Raw genomic sequence first — 15,935 nt, 5'->3', positions numbered from 1 at the left:
GGCAGAACTGATATGTACTTTTCATTGATGACATTTTTCTGCATAAAAAACTCGTATACTGAGTTCATCTATAAATGCTGAGCCAAATGCATAGTTTTGTTGGCATACAGTGCGCATAAAATATTACATTGTTCGTGAATCTCGGTCACAGACGAGCAATGTGCCTTCGCGTTCAATCAAGCGCTTGACTTGAGGCTGACTTGGCGAAGCGTCAGCCGGAGCGTCTATGAAACGTGATTGCCGACTTCGGTGTTTTGAAGTCAGCTTTTTACTTCGGGCATACTTCGCCAAGCCAAGCCTAAGCGCGAGACAAGTTACATTTCTGCAGTCGGGGGTTACAGTCTAGAATAGACCACCCGAGTGTGACGCAGTGGGAGCACTTGCTGGCCAGCCAGGACGAGGAAGCGCAACGATTTCTCGTATGCCGATCCACGATGCAGCAATTAAGTGCGGCATCCTGCACGAAGGATGGACCACGGTGCTCAGTGACCCGTTAGAATCAAGGACACCTCAAATTTTTCACAAATAAAGTTTTTCCATCCATCCATCCTACGCACTTCTCTGGGGCTGTGAGAAGCCTGAAAATTAATCGTCGATTACGGCAACATTTTAAATTCTAGCGCAAGAAAAAAAAACTTCACATGCTTTAACTACAGCGAATATAGACATGAATCCTTGAATATCACGAAATTTTCAAGCAATTATGAGGCGCTAGCAATTCTTATGAAGTGTGCAGCGGCACTATCATCATCAGCAGTGCTGCGCCGCCTCGGCTCGTGACATGCGGTGGCGCTGGCTACGTGGGGCTACTGCGGCGTAGAATACATGCAGTTGATTCATGGTTCCCGGCCTGTTCGCTTCGTCCGCGTCGCGCTCCGTTAATTTGTAGGGGTCTTAAGTCTCTGTCCCTCTACAGTTTGGTGACCCGGACGGGACGGACGCGGATAACGCCGCCACGGTTGCGGCGCCCAGGCCCCAGGTCCCGGCTCACACACCGGCTGCGGAGGACATCGCCAGCGTCCACTTCAGCTACCGTCATTTTAGCCTCAGAAACCGGCTGTATGGTTCGCGCAAGTGGAGGCTGTGTTCGATCTTCGGCGCATCACTTCACAACGCGTGAAGTATCTCCACGTCGTGTCGACTCTCTCCCCTGAGGTAATGGACGAGTCTGACGACGTTTTGTAGACGCCCGACCCTTCCTTCACGTATGATCACTTCATGACAACGGTCCTGGCCCAGAAAACCATCTCGGAGCGCAGCCGGCTGCAGCACTTGCTCAGCACTGAGGACCTTGGCGATCGTCGACCATCTCAGCTCCTCCATCGGATGCTACAGCTGTTCGGCGACCGCCCACAGGACGTCAACAGCCCGCTACTCCATGAGCTGTTTCTTCAGCGCCTGCCTCAGAACCTTGTGGTTGTCCTGGCTGCAGCAGGTAATGTTAGCTCAGATTAGCTCGCGGAGTTGGCTGACCGTGTATCGGACTACCAGATCTGGTCCGCGTTCTGTGGCTGCAATTCCTTCCGCCGCGTCGTTCATTCTCGGCGACCGGCAGTCAAGCCTCGAGGCTAAAATCGACCACCTCACGAGCACCTTTGCCGCACTGCGAGCGTAGCTTCCTCGTCGCTACCAGCGTTCCTCCCGCCAACGGTCGCGCCATCGTTCCAGTTTCAGTCATCGATCGAGCCCAGGCCGTGACGGGTTCTGCTGGTACCACCACAAGTTCGGCGCCGCTGCCCGAGAGTGCCGGCAGCCTTGCCGATGGTCGGGAAACGCGGCTGCGAGTCGCTGATGGCGGCCGGTGATTCTGGTTCTACATCCAGCCGTCTACTATACGTCACCGACAGGATCTCGGGATGTTGCTTCCTTGTGGACACCTGTGCACATGTTAGCGTCGGGCCTGCCTCCCGCCTCGATCAGCAACGCGTTCTGCAAGGAGCGCCTTTGCAGGCTGTCAATACCTCTCAGATCGCTACCTACGGACAGCGCTCACTCACCCTCGATGTGGGCTTACGCCGCACATTCCGATGGGTTTTCATTATCGCGGACGTGCAGTTTACCATCCTCGGAGCGAACTTTCTCGTCACTTTTGGCCTGGCTGTCGACCTTCGATCTCGTCGATTGGTGGACCACACGACTCACTTGTCTGTGAGCGGCGTCGTCGACCCGGTGGCCACCCCCATCTTCCAAGCCGCACCGCTGTTGCCGTCGTCCGCCCTTGCTGCGGTTCTGGCCAATTTTCCTGCCATCACGCGGCCCAGCAACCTTCAGCTTCCCGTCCGTCACACCGTCGCCCACCCCATAGTCACTACGGGCCCACCAATGTTCTGCCGATCGCGCCGCCTTGCTGGCGAACGCCTCGGCATTGCCCGCCGCGAATTCGACCATATGCTGCAATTAGGCATCATTCGGCCGTCATCCAGCAGTTGGTCCTCGGCGCTGGATATGGTACCAAAACGTGACCCTGTCGATTGGCGCCCAGGTGGCGACTATCGTGCCCTCAACGCCCGCACTGTCTCGGATCGCTATCCTCTCCCTCATATTCATGATTTTGCGGCCGACATGCATAGCATGACCATAATTTCCAAGACTGACCTGGTGAAGGCCTACCATCAGATCCCGGTGGAGCCTGCAGACATCCCTGAGACTGCAACTGTAACATCGTTTGGCCTCTTCGAGTACGTCCGTATGCCCTTTGGTCTGCGAAACGCTGCTCAGACATTCCAACGCTTCATCAACGAGGCCGCTCGCGGCCTGCGGTTTGTTTTAGTGTATCTCGAGGATCTGCTGGTTGCCAGTTTCTCGTCAGAAGAACACGCTGAAAACCTGCCGCCTGCTCTTTTCATGCCTCCAAGAGCACTGTCTCGTCATCGATCCTGCGAAGTTCGTTTTTCGCGTCGACGGCATCGAGTTCCTTGGCCATCACGTCACAGCGCAGGGAATTCGCCCTTTGGAAAGGAAGGCTCGCGCCATCCGCGACTTTCCTCGCCCCAAGTCTCTTCCCAAGCATTGCGAGTTCCTCGGCCTCCTGAACTTCCACCGACGTTTATTGCCCGGCACTGCCCGCTTTACCCTGCCTCTCAACGATCTCCATGGCCCTCACACTCCTCTAGAGTGGACGTCAGCTGCCGAAACCGCCTTCCAAGCCGCCAAGAAACCCTTGACGACGCCCGTTGCGTCTCATCACCGACGCCTCTTGTGCAGCTGTAGGCGCCGTCCTGCAACAGCTTCAGGATGACTGCTGGTGCCCGCTGGGTTCTTTTTCCCAGAAGCTCAAGCCCACAGGAACGCGCTACAGTATTTTTGGTCGTGAATTGCTAGCTGTCTATCTCCCCATTCTACACTTTCATCACATCTTGGAAGGAGCCGTTTTTTATGTGCTCACGAACCACAAGCCCTTAACGTGAATCAGAGCTCATAAGCAGCATGAGAGATGCGGCACCTGAGTTTTATTTCTGTGTTTACGGTGGATATAAGACACATAGAAGGACCCGTGAACAGTGCCGCCGATGCGCTCTCCCGTGTCGCTGCTCTTGCATCAGGCCCGCTTGATTTCGCAGCGCTGGCTGCCGCACAGGCGTTAGACAGTGAGCTTCAAGCTCTCCAGGCCAACTCTGGCTCTCTGACCTTGTCGCCAATGCTCCTTCCGTTCTGCTCGGACACCATCGTGTGCGACGTTTCCAGTGGTTCTCCAGAGCCTTTTGTACCCACCGCGTTCGGCCGCCAAGTCTTCGAACAGGTGCTCAACTCAAGCCATCCCGGCATTCGTGCAACGCAGCGGCTCGTGACATCTAGGTTCGTCTGGCCAAACGTCAATGGAGAAGTGCGTAGCTGGGCTCGTGAGTGCTTACAATATCAGCGTGCCAAAACAACGCCCCACACGCGATCACCTCACCACCCTTTCCGCCAGCCCGCTGTCGTTTCGAGCACGTTCTCGTCGACATTCGTGGCCCTCTTCCTCCATCACGAGGTTTCCAATACATCCTTACGTGTGTTGACTGCTACACACGGTGGCCCGAAGCCTTTCCGCTTCCCAATATCACGGCGTCCACAGTGGCGTCCACTTTTCTCAGTGGATGGATTTCCCATTTCGGCTTCCCCATGGTAGTGACGGCGGATCGTAGCCGCCGGTTTGAGTGCGCCTTGTTTCGCGCCCTGACATCTCTGCTTGGCGTGTGGCATGTTCACACCACCACGTACCATCCCTCCGCGCACGGCATGGTTGAACGCTTGCACAGACAGCTGATGGCTGCCGGCCCTTGTTGCACGCGAAGCTCGCGCCTCTTAGCCCGATTCTTTTCCGTTGGTGCTCCTCGGCCTTCCATCAGCTTTTAGAGAAGACCTTCAGGGCACGGCGGCCGAAATGGTCTACGGGACTTCCGTCCGTTTACCAGGCTAGTTCTTCTTTCCGGCGTGCACCGAGGACATCTCGCCTTCCTACGTGGAACAACTACGCCTGGTCTTCAGGCGCCTGCCACCCGTCCCCACACCTCCACCGACTCACCAAGTCTTCGTGACCAAGGACCTCGCCCGTCCACCCATGTCTTTGTGCGTCGAGACGTCATCAAGCCTTCACTCACCCCTCCCTACGATGGCCCTTATCCCGTCCTGCAGCGGGGTGAGAAAACTCTGATGCTGTCCATCGATGGACGAGACGAAATTGTTGCCATCGACCGCGTGAAACCCGCCTACATCGAGCACGTTTCTCCTTCACCCCGTCATCCCGAAATCTAAAGCCCCACTTCTTCCACTGACTCTTTCCGCGCCGTCAGCAGGAATGCCTCATGGGTGCCGCGCTGTTGACTGCCACTCTCCTTCCTCTATGCGGGGGGGGAGGGGGGTAGGGGGGGGGTTGGTTGGAGAGCCCTGTAGCTTTACTATCATCCTCATTAGTGCTGCGCCCCCTCGGCTCGTGACATGCACTCACGCGGACGTGGGGCCACGTGCGGCGTAGAATAAATGAATTTGATTTCTGGTTCCGAGCCTGTTCGCTTCTTCCGCGTCGCGCTCCGTTAATTTGTAGAGGACTAAGTCTCTGTACCTCTACAATGTGTAAATAGGAGAGCAAGTGTAAGTGGCTCAATGGATCAGTGGACACCTCATCACGATGTGAGTAGGCGTCCACCTACAAATTGAGGCCGTTATGCGCCTTTCCTTTTCTTAAAACTAGCGGAATGTTTATACTGTTCATTTTGAGGGAAGAAAAGGCGCATAACTGGCTCCCTGTTTTGGTGGACACCTCAGTCGCGCTATGAGGTACTTGGCGGTGGAGACGTCGGTGGCCTATTGTTCCAGGAGGGGTGGTGACGTCATGTGCGAGCCGCATTTCGGCCACAGGTTTCTGATGACGGCGGGGTTTTCGCACAGTACACCTAGTAATGCTCTCGCATTAAAAGCGGTGCAGTTGCCCTTTAAATGCGCGTTTTTCATACATGCGAGTCTCCGACAGTCGACGCTCCTCAAGCAGGAGGTAGCAGACAAAGCATGTGTGCCCAAACTAACGCGACCGCAGCGCCGCCCCTGGCTGGCGATCGTTTAGGGCCACACGCCGGTGCTCTTTGCAAACTGACCCTGTATGGAAACGTTGTCCACTCTCCAGAAACAGTGTTGTTAGGAGAGAGAATGCGGAATAGTAGCAGTGACATAACGTTGATGATTCGCTCAGAAAACCTGCTCGCGAACAGTTGTCCGTCCCCTCTTTGTTTTAACGCGATAGCGTTGAAGGCTCCGTTCTCCAGAAAATTCGCTGTCGGCGTTGTGAGCAAAAATAACGAGCATGGCTCTGGCAGTTGGTCCCCAGAGAGCAACCTAGGAGGCAGGTGGACCACCTAGGTTATGTCACCTTGCTGTGCCATCGCAACATGCCCACCGCATGGTGAGCAAACTGCCCACTGTGGCAGGTGGCAAGTAAAGAGAATGACCTTCTGCATGTACGGGAATTAACCCGTTACATTATCGCGTCGTACCCTTAAGGGGTAGCTTAAGTGTGCCCTCCAATTATTACAACATGGTGGTCAGCAGAGACGCCCTAACAGAATTAATTATATGAATTTTTCGAGGGCGTGTGTATGACTGGCGAAATAGGCGAGGCATGTGTTTTTCTTAGTGAAGAAGAACATTATACCTACTTACTTTCAGCTGCAGAAACGCTTATGATAGAGTGGGTGACAGCACGGTACGGAAGTGCGGACAAGAATTTCTGAATAGGTTTAAGAGCGGGTAATCTTGGGCTGCTAGCGATTGGGCTTTATCAACGCAATCTGCTTGATTTTTTCCCGTGCGCATGTATCGCGCTGTCAACGTTAAAGCGCCCGTAATGCGCCCAATCGAGCGGAACCATTGGAGATTTTACTGGATCCTGTCTATTCTCAACAGGTGTATCTTATTTCAGCAAAAAAATAAATAAAAATGTTTAAACGCCACTTTCGGTAAATAAAGATATGTAATTTTCCAGTGAAAGGCTCGAGTGAAATGTGCCAGTATCGTTAATTGCACCGGCAGCAAGATTTGTACGCTTTCGGTCGAGCGTGTGATGTGGCATCGATAAGCGACCGACGGCGGTGGGTGCGCTTCTTCGCGCTAAGCGCGAATCGCGTATGCATCCCACGTGAGCGCGCGCATGGAAGAGACTGTTGCACTCGGAGCAAAATGCCCGCGTTTAAAAGAAACGCGCGCTGGTCGCAGCGGTCGGCCGCACGGAGTTGAACCGCCGCATTTTGCGTCACTTTCAACGGTCGTGATCCCCGCTGCCACGCAAATCCTCAGCCGCATCGTGCTGTGGTTCCCGCCGCCGTGTATGTATACGCAGTCTTTTTCATCCTTTGTTGGGGCACATGCGCCCACTGGATGCGAGTATACGACGCCCTCCCCCACCTCGACACACGCAACTAGGTCAAGCCGGTGACGTAAGCATGGTCTGCGCCGTGCTTCGCTGATAACGGATCACCGCTCAGCAGGAGTTTGCGCACTGGGCCCTCCTCGCGCAGCGCACCCGCTGTTCACCTCGCCGAGCTGCGCTGCAGAGGCGGGCGGCTTCTCTTGAGCGCGCCCTTCTTCTGGCGTCCTTCCCCGAAGCTGGACCGGCAAGTGTGGCAAACTGCTTTCTTTTCACTCCATTCTTGTCCTATTCAACACTAATCAACACATATCGGCTGTTAGCAGGAGCGTGGCGTCGCGCCAGCGAATGAAGAAACGCATGGCAAATAGACTGGAACTCTTAGCTACAGTGGAATTGTTTTATGATACTGGCCGAGCATATTGGCCGCTCTTATCCGTCTGAGACATCGCCTCCTGAGCTATGTAGGAACAGAGACTACAGCTCTGTTGGTATGTCGTAAAAAATTATAAGGGCACGTAAGTCTCCTTACGTGCAGGAATGCGAAAGAAGCATGCAACTGTCTAGATGGCGAGTTTCTTCCACGAGGCCAGTACCCGTTGCATTTTTTCTGTTGCTTTTAATTTTCTCTTTATTTAACTTTTTACTTCATGTTCATTTTGTTTTAATACTAATTGAGTTTTTATTTATATTATTGTTATTCATATTCAGTACTACTTCTTCTATTTTGTTTTATTTTTATTCTATTTTAGTTTTGATGACATCATTTGATTGACACCTGAGGCGGACACTTCCTGCGAACGGAGACTTCCGGCGGACTCATGAGGCAAGTAAGGCCTTCGCCTTAAAACTAGGGCTTGTCTGGGTGTATTTAGACTGGGTAAACAAGTTGGGCCAGGCTTGTGCGGTGCAAGAGGCAGGGGAACCGGTTTGCAACAGCCCATTAAGAGAGGCGTTTCGACATCCTCCTCGCCCCGTTGGAAAGGTTCCTTAAGGGCCGTGATAACTTCTCCGTAGTTCTGGAGTATCTGTCCGGCCAGTGTGACTCTACGTGTGCACCAGAGCGTGCACTCACTGGGCCGTCGACGCTGTTTCGTTGCAGGATATAGCAAGGAATCACGCACATTTTACGACGAGTCATATATGCTGCCATTCGCACTCATCGAATCAGTCTCAGCCAGGCCTCCTCAGCGTTCGTCCACGTTTCTTCTTCACCATCCGGGACGCGTTCGGACACAATGTTCTAGAGCACGGCGCTGCCGTTACTGAGAAGCCGAGCGTTTCTCTGTTCTGGCGTCAGAGCCGCGGAGGCGCTTGGCGGCCCACGAACCATCCAACCCCACCCACGGGCCGGCCCCAGAACTACTGCCGAGGCGCGTATGGACGCGGCTCGCGCATACAAATTCTCGTCAGAAGGATCATTCGCAGCTATGGCCGCAACTCGTCACATGAGCAGGCCAGTGGTTCCACACCGGAGTGGGTTCCAATCCCGCTCGGAAGGTGCGAAAGGCTCCTTTCTGGTGTAATAAATGATATCGGGTCAGTTCGTGTGCCTTGAAAGGACGTGAGTTCTCCACAACAGCCTGATCGGTTGCTGCGCTTTCTCGACGATCGTACTGCAGCTGCGCACTTAGGCGCTATCTTTTCGCGGCGCTCTCGTAACTGTTGTTGTTGTCCTCACGAAGCGCTCATAACTGGCGGCAGAGGGCCAGCGCGCGTGCGCAAACTTTGGATGAGCTTTCGTCCTCTTTATTTCGAGCCGCCACTGCTATGAGGCGCTTGGGCTCCGCGTTCAGACGGCCGACGCGCGGCAGGCCGTGCAGCTCTCCCTCTAAAACGCTAGCTACGTGCATCCGCCGTACCGACTCAGGGTGCAGATAACGTCAGAGCTTTAGCAGTATTTTCGGTACATTCGATAGCTACTTGACATGAATTGCCAACCTAGTTGAGACGTTTTGCAATACAGGAACCCACCCGCAGCTCTCGACGCAGCTTTTGCACATAAACAGCGTTTGTCACTCCGTGTCCTGAGGAAAGCTGGGAGGCGGAAATGTCTGCGCACTTTTTTTTTGTCTTTATGCACGAAGGAAGCACGTCCAGCGAGGTTTGAGAATAAGTCCTCTCGCGAAAATGACGGGAATTGGGGATTCATAACTTGCGCATTTCAAGAAAATAACTATGCGCAGCCAACAAGACATCGAAGTCGAAACTTCTAAACTTCAGGATCGGCGCTTGACCTGATTTGCACGCCATCACTGAGAACAAGTGCTCGAAAAAACTTGAAGAAGGGGCGGAGTCTGCCGCACGTAAGCAAGGATGAGACACTACACGGGGAAACTTAATGGGAATCGAATGTTATAAAATAAACTGCTGCATGCTTGCAGTGTGCAGCTGTACGGAAGCTAGGACACTGTGCTGCACACAGGGGTTTCTGCACAATTTGGAATTGGAAGGAAGGATATCTAAATTTCATGGGTTGTGGATGTTGAGGGTAGGGCAGAAGCGGTAATCATTTTTAATTTTTGGTTTGTGTCGCTAATGTGTCGCGTGGGACCAGCAATGTTTATGAGTCTAACACACATGACAAAGATGACAAAAATTTCCACTCGTTTCTAAAAAAAATATCACGAATTAGAGGGCTACGTTCAGAAATAAACAAAGGGCTGTGTAGGGAAACATTGGCTGCACACTAGCCCCTTCAAGCGTTGCGTCCTCATTTGTGGATGAGGCTGAAGCACTCTCAAAACTTCTTCTAAAAGGATCAATATCTAAAAGTCAAGCATAGAAATCACGCATAGAAGCACGTCAAGACAGGCGCGCAAAACAAACGCAGAAAATCGTATTTAAAAGGAGCGCCTCCGCGTTTTACGGTAGCTATGCTATGGCTCCGCTGGGTTTTTGCGCCCTTGTTTTAAAGCGCTTTAAAGCGCTTTAAAGCGCTTTAAAGTGGCTAAACTGTGCAGATTTTATAACAACGAAATTGTAATACAGATTTAAAAAGCAGTGTTGAGTCACGACGAAGACATTTTAGGACACGACAGAAATGCACATATAATCACAGGAGAAGATGAGAAATATTTTCTGTGTAATGCTTGCATGCTTCTTGCAAAAATGTGAAAATTTCAAAATTTTTCAACCATGCTAAAATTTTTCAGCCTCTGAGGGGCTTGTCATGTCGAGCCAGCTAGCCCACACGTGTATTCACACAACTGCTACATGTTGCCGTAGTGAAAGAGATCATTCTTGGCGGTTGCGTACAACAGGCAGGAATCTTTTCTCCCAATTTAAGCAGTTCCTTAAGGTAATCAACTTTCGCCTTCCACTAAATGATTAGGCGCTTGACACACTAGCTCAGCGTGCAAATCTGCGCTGTCCTAAGCCTGTGTCCGTGTACACCAACAGTTGCTAACGCGGGTGCTCCATTTGCTGGCGTGATAACCAAGAGGAGAGCGCCGTCCGGGTGACAACACAACGGAAGCTCAGCGAAGAGCTCTGCATTCTCTCAAAAGCACAGACAAGCAAGCAGCCGGCGCTCTCCCAAGGAGGTGCGCAGGTATCCGGATCGTATCGCGGTGGGTAACGATTGTCCACCGTTTTATTGCCCCACTTTCTTTACGTAAGGCCGACACGGTTGCCAAAAATAGCGACGTGCCCCTCCTTTCAGGAAGGGGGGGGGGGGGCGTTATGCACTCTCCTTTCTTTGCGCTGCACGGGAAGGGGATACGATGGCGACAGAACTTTGCGGCTGCCGCGCGGGAGCCGAGGGGAGGTTTAGAAACTGGGGCACGGTTCACCCGACGGGGAAGGGGAGCCGAAAGCGACAGAAACCGCGCGCCGGGGGAGGGCAGATTCAACAGGGTGGGAAAAAGGGGAGTGCAAGGTGAGGACGGTGCAGGAGGGAGAGCATCAGGAAGAAGGACGCGCCCTTCGCCCGGAACTTCACCTTCCTCCCGCGGAGTCCTCGGGTGTGTTCGGGTCATGAATGGCGGCTGTGACGTCAGCGTGACCTCGTTTCCAAGTGTGGCAGGCCGCGGCTATTTGTAGAAGGAGGCCCCCGCCGGTCCCCGCGTCCTGACGTCACATAACAGACTCGCCCGATGTGTTCTTGTTGCACGCTTTCTTGTTACCACATTTTTTGCTTGACCCCGCTCCGAACTTTCGTTGTTGCTGCTTTGCAGTGCATAACCTCTTCCTCCGTTCCCCGTTTCTCGTTCACAATTTTCGCAATGTCTTGCTCATGTGTGCGGCAGACGGAGTACGTGTTTCGAAACCCCTTACCCTCTCTCTGCAGCTCAATAAGTCGGTCAATCTGGGGCAGGGCAATTTGCTGCTTAATTGCGTCGCGATTTACATTCCGTGCGTGCGAATGAAGTGCGCTATATCGCATCTGTCGCGTAACGTGAGCGTGGTTTTCGTAGCAGAGCAGTTTTGACCTTGGGTTTTGGAAAACTTGCTCTTTTAAACTATGCACTGTGAATTTTTCGAGCCAGTCTCTTTTGCGTCTTCGGTGGTTCCTGCAATTTGCATTTCTTACTTTTGCATTCACTCTCTCAACCCCCCAGAAAAACAAAAAAAAAACAGACAGGCATATATGAAGCAGCGAGTTTCAGCGCCAGCTGATGCTTGCTTTCGTCTGTGTATCTTTTCTGGTGCAATAATGAGAGAGCGTGTGACAGCGCGCTCATAAACCGGCGTGGAATCGACTGACGGCCCACGAGAGACCTGGGGGATCTTTAATCCGGTCATCCAGAAATCGTCTTATTACCGCGTATGCAAGGCCATTTCAGTGCAAATGAAACAAGCTGGTAGTGCGCTGGTTTCCAGAGCACGCCGTGGCATCTGCGGCAGGAAGCATTCAGAAAAGATTCGTGAAGTTTGCCCAAAGTGGACATGTCCACTCCAGCCCGCGCCTCTTGGTTCAAGCGCCGTATTCCGCGCAGAGGTGATGGCTTGACGCGTATTCAGCTGTTACGTCATCTCGGCTGAAGCTGCACCACTTGTCATGCAGTGCAAAAGTGGATATTGCGAAAACTTCCAATGCACTAATGATCTATGTATATACAGAAGTGGCCGCCGCGGCGGCTCAGTGGTTATGGCGCTCGGCTGCTGACCCGAAACACAAGGGTTCGACCCCGGCCGCAGCGGTCGAGTTACGATGGAGGCGAAATTCCAGAGGCCCGTGTGCTGTGCGATGTCAGTTCCCGTTAAAGAAACCCAGGTGGTCGAACTTATCCGCAGCCCTTCACTACGGCGTCCCCATAAACCAAACCTGATCTACATAGAACCGTTCTGAAGGAGAAAGAGGCGAATCGTGGCGGATGTAAAGGCGGTGCAAGCTTCTAGGCAAAAACGCATTCCGTGCTGCAGGTGGCGACGTTTGCTATTTTTTGTGCAAGGGAGCGCGCCCAATTTAAGTCGCGCCTATCTAGACACGAATACTTCGTCCGCGCTTCCACAATGCAGATCCAGCAGCAGTCCTTATTACATATTTGCGAAATATGATCCGCAGGATGAAGATTATTTCCGGTTGTAATGACGTCGCGGTGGTCTGCTCGTCTTCCCGGGAGGTGAAAGCAACGTGCAGGGAGGGGAACGACTGGAAAGTACGGGACAGCTTTGACAGGGCATGCGGCGTCAGCACCACGCCGAAAAACTGCAAAATGCGAGCAGAGCGTAGTGGCCAGCGCCGGAGCACAGGTGGGTCAAACGGAGTGCTGCCTTAACAAGTGACGACGCGACCACCGATATAAGTGCGAAAAGATAAGCGCCACATGAATCTAGCCGGCCACTGCTGAACGTACAATGGCACACCGGCATTCGATGAAGAGAAAGTTTTGCCATGGTGCAAAAACACGGAGATCTGGCAAGCATTTAACATCGGCAAGAAAAATATTTGCGTTCGCTCACCATCGCTGTCACTGAGCAGTTGCGCAATCGCGTTCATTTCCGGCTGTCAAAGGCAAATGAACCAGAGAGATAGGCATGCGAATCCTCATCTGTGGCAGGCGTTTCATCTACCGCATAGAAAACATTCCTGTCAGGAACACATACCAGCTGATGGTTGCTCTTCACCCTGTGAATGCGCCGTGTCTGTGCCCGTGTAATGTGGTGTTACGGGAATATATGAGCTAGCTGAAGGGATCGCGTGAGCTGTGGGGAAGGCTGAAAGGTCTGTCTACCCTGCTCTGCTCATGAACTACTTATGCTTTGAACAGGCGCACCTGTACGGACGCCAAGGTCGCGAAACGGGCACCGTTCCTGAAACAGCTGAAGCTGAAAAAAAGAAAACGCCCTGCCGTCCCGGATGACAGTTTCACTGTTAGACTGACGAGCATGTGTAGTCGTAGCTGACCTCCATGCGTTGTCTTTCTTGCCCATCTATGCAACTGCTTTCGTTGGTTGCTTCCCTCAAGGAACGTTAAATTCAGCGAAGCTGCAGACGGAGGAGGCACGCCTGGTTAGAAGGCTCGAAAGTGCGAGGCACATTGTATCAAGTGCTGAGAAGGAGGTCGAGTGGAAAAGGAGCATCAGGATGCTTATAACACGCGCGGAGAATGCGCTTCTCGGCGGAGAGGAGCAGCGCGCATACGCCTTTGGTGGGATACAAGTCAAGAAAAAAGCGGCTTTCCCCTCAAAAGAACCCTTTCCAGCCAATGCCGTCGGCCGATTCTCATGAACCTGCTAGCGTGACAGTGCAGGGGGCGGCACATGAAAGGGAACAGTACCCTCCAAGGCATCGTAACGCCACTCCCTGCATGGTTCCGCTGCTCACTTTAGCCGGTTCATGAGAATTGGTCGATGCCATTGGCTGGAAGGGGCTCTTTTGAAGGGAAAAGTCGCTTTTTGCTTGACTTATATCCGACCATAGCAGCACGTGGAAAGCGCGAAGGCACTGTGCCTCAACAGCCCCTTGCATGCCAGAGCAGCTTTCGCCGCCCTAGCTGCAGGCCTGCGCTCATCGGTCAGCTCACGGCGACTACAGCGGATCGGCTGTCCTGAGTTGTTGCAAGTCATGGTAAGAATTTCACGTCTTGTTTTCACCCCAGTTTCCGAAAGCGGGAGCGTGCCTGAAATCTTGAACGCTTTTAAAACATTGTGGATACGCGCTCATAAGAAAGACGAGCAACTCCGGATGGATACGCAATAGTCACAGAGAACTTAGAATAACGGAAAGCGCGCATGATGGCCTTAGCTGCCTATGTGCCATAAAACCCAACACAAAGCTGGGTTAGTTCGTATTGCTCGTAAGACATAGCGCAAAACCAAGAAGGCTTTTTCTGCTTCCATTCTTCGTGTTTTCACCCGATATCTTTTACAATTTTTTTTGTTGATCGCGTATGTGGTTTTGAGTGCGTAGTCCTCTCAGAGATGCACATGCATTAAAAAAATATGCTGCCACCGTCTGGAAAACGTTGAAGTAACGAGCGTTAGCTGATTGGTAGCTCCATCTATCATCCATGCGATGTATTATCACGTGATTGAGCTGCCGAGTGGTGATGTCACGGCCGCCATGTTAAGCATAACCGTAACTGAATACTAACCTAACTAGGCGATATTTGTGTCTAACATGTTCTAATTATCGAGCACTTTACAAATATGTTTTTAGGTAGATCATGGTGTTACCGGTTAATTATAAACAATAAAGCATAAACCGAACCATAAAAGACTTACATCATTAGTTAATTTCGATATCCAACGTGTTCTACTCATCCTGAGAATTCTAAATATCAAATTCGTTTTATGATGACCTCATTAATTACTGAGTTATAAGCGATTAAACATAGTCACGTGACTAGTAAAAAATGACGTCACAGAATCAGTGACGCCACCAATCAATCACAAATTTGATATACTAATGACGTCACCAATCAATCATTAATTGGGTTGCTATATCGATTTACTATGGGGCCGCATCTTGAATTCCTCGGACTGAAATTCTATTTCACACCGAAGGGGGGAGGTAGCAGACTCCAAGAAATAGGGATGAACAAGAGCTAACGCTCTTAAAACTAGATTTTCTCTCTATAACAGCGATAATTATAGACTTGTGTTAGCCAATTAAAGTACCATTTAACAACGAAATCTACTGTCATGAAGTGTCATACCGACAAACCACTTAGTAACCCGACGACTTAGCGGCCGCCGACTGGAAAAGGAGGCATGCCTCATTAATGCAGCTTGCCGCCGCTAGGAGCGCTAGCATTGCCTGCAGCGGAGGAACGGAGCCGCGTGAACACCGCTGATTGGGTAGCGCCGACGGGAGAGGGGAAAATAGGGTGCGTGGCGGAGCCATTCCGCGGCGCGGAAAAGAATGCCTCAGCAGGGCACGCGCGTTGTTCGGGAGAGGAGGGAAGCCTGGCGCCCAAGAGTGATGCCCAAAGGGCCAAAATACGTCGGGACCAGTATCCCCGCTTCATAGCAAATACCACCACCACCACCACCAGTCTCGCTCTAGAGAGGCCGCGAAGTAGAAAAGTCACCGGGTAATGGTCATGCGGCTGTTGACCTATGTTGGCACCGTGTTGTAGCTGTCGGTCTGCCAGTGTTTAGTAATCGGTTTGTCATTGATTCTGTACATGATAGTGAGAATTCGGTATTGCAGCAACGACGGCTTAAGCATTGCGAAGCTCGACGAACGAATATGTCCAAGATTGGAGTGCGTGAAGTGTGGCGGGAATGCGATTAAACCGAATACCGCAAGACGAAAAAGGCCGAGTTGCCCGTGAACGCAGAGACACTAAAAAGCCGCCGCGGTGGCTCAGTGGCATGGGTCATCGTCTGTGGCCGATAAGTGGAAGAAGGTTGCCCAAACGGCCTTTTGCATTTCATCCAGGTTTCCTACATTTCTTCTGATGGCCAAACCATAGTACGTCTGGAGCTTGTCTATTACTGCATCAGCAGCAACCAACACCGGCACAATTTACAATACTGATCGAAAGGGATATCACTCGGCCGCAGCTGCATGAAGGTTGCAGAAACGTGGAAAAAACGTGCAAAGCGTCTCAGGATTGTCTTGGCTAAAAAAGAGGAGCTGTACAATAGTTGCCAGACAATTTTTTATATGTAGCTGATTTTAGAGAAGTTTTGAAATCAGGTGGTG

This window comes from Amblyomma americanum, chromosome 1 (assembly GCF_052857255.1).
Source record: "Amblyomma americanum isolate KBUSLIRL-KWMA chromosome 1, ASM5285725v1, whole genome shotgun sequence".
Classification (NCBI taxonomy): Eukaryota; Metazoa; Arthropoda; class Arachnida; order Ixodida; family Ixodidae; genus Amblyomma; species Amblyomma americanum.
The sequence above is the reverse complement of the archived record's forward strand: the minus strand, read 5'-3'. Positions refer to the sequence as shown.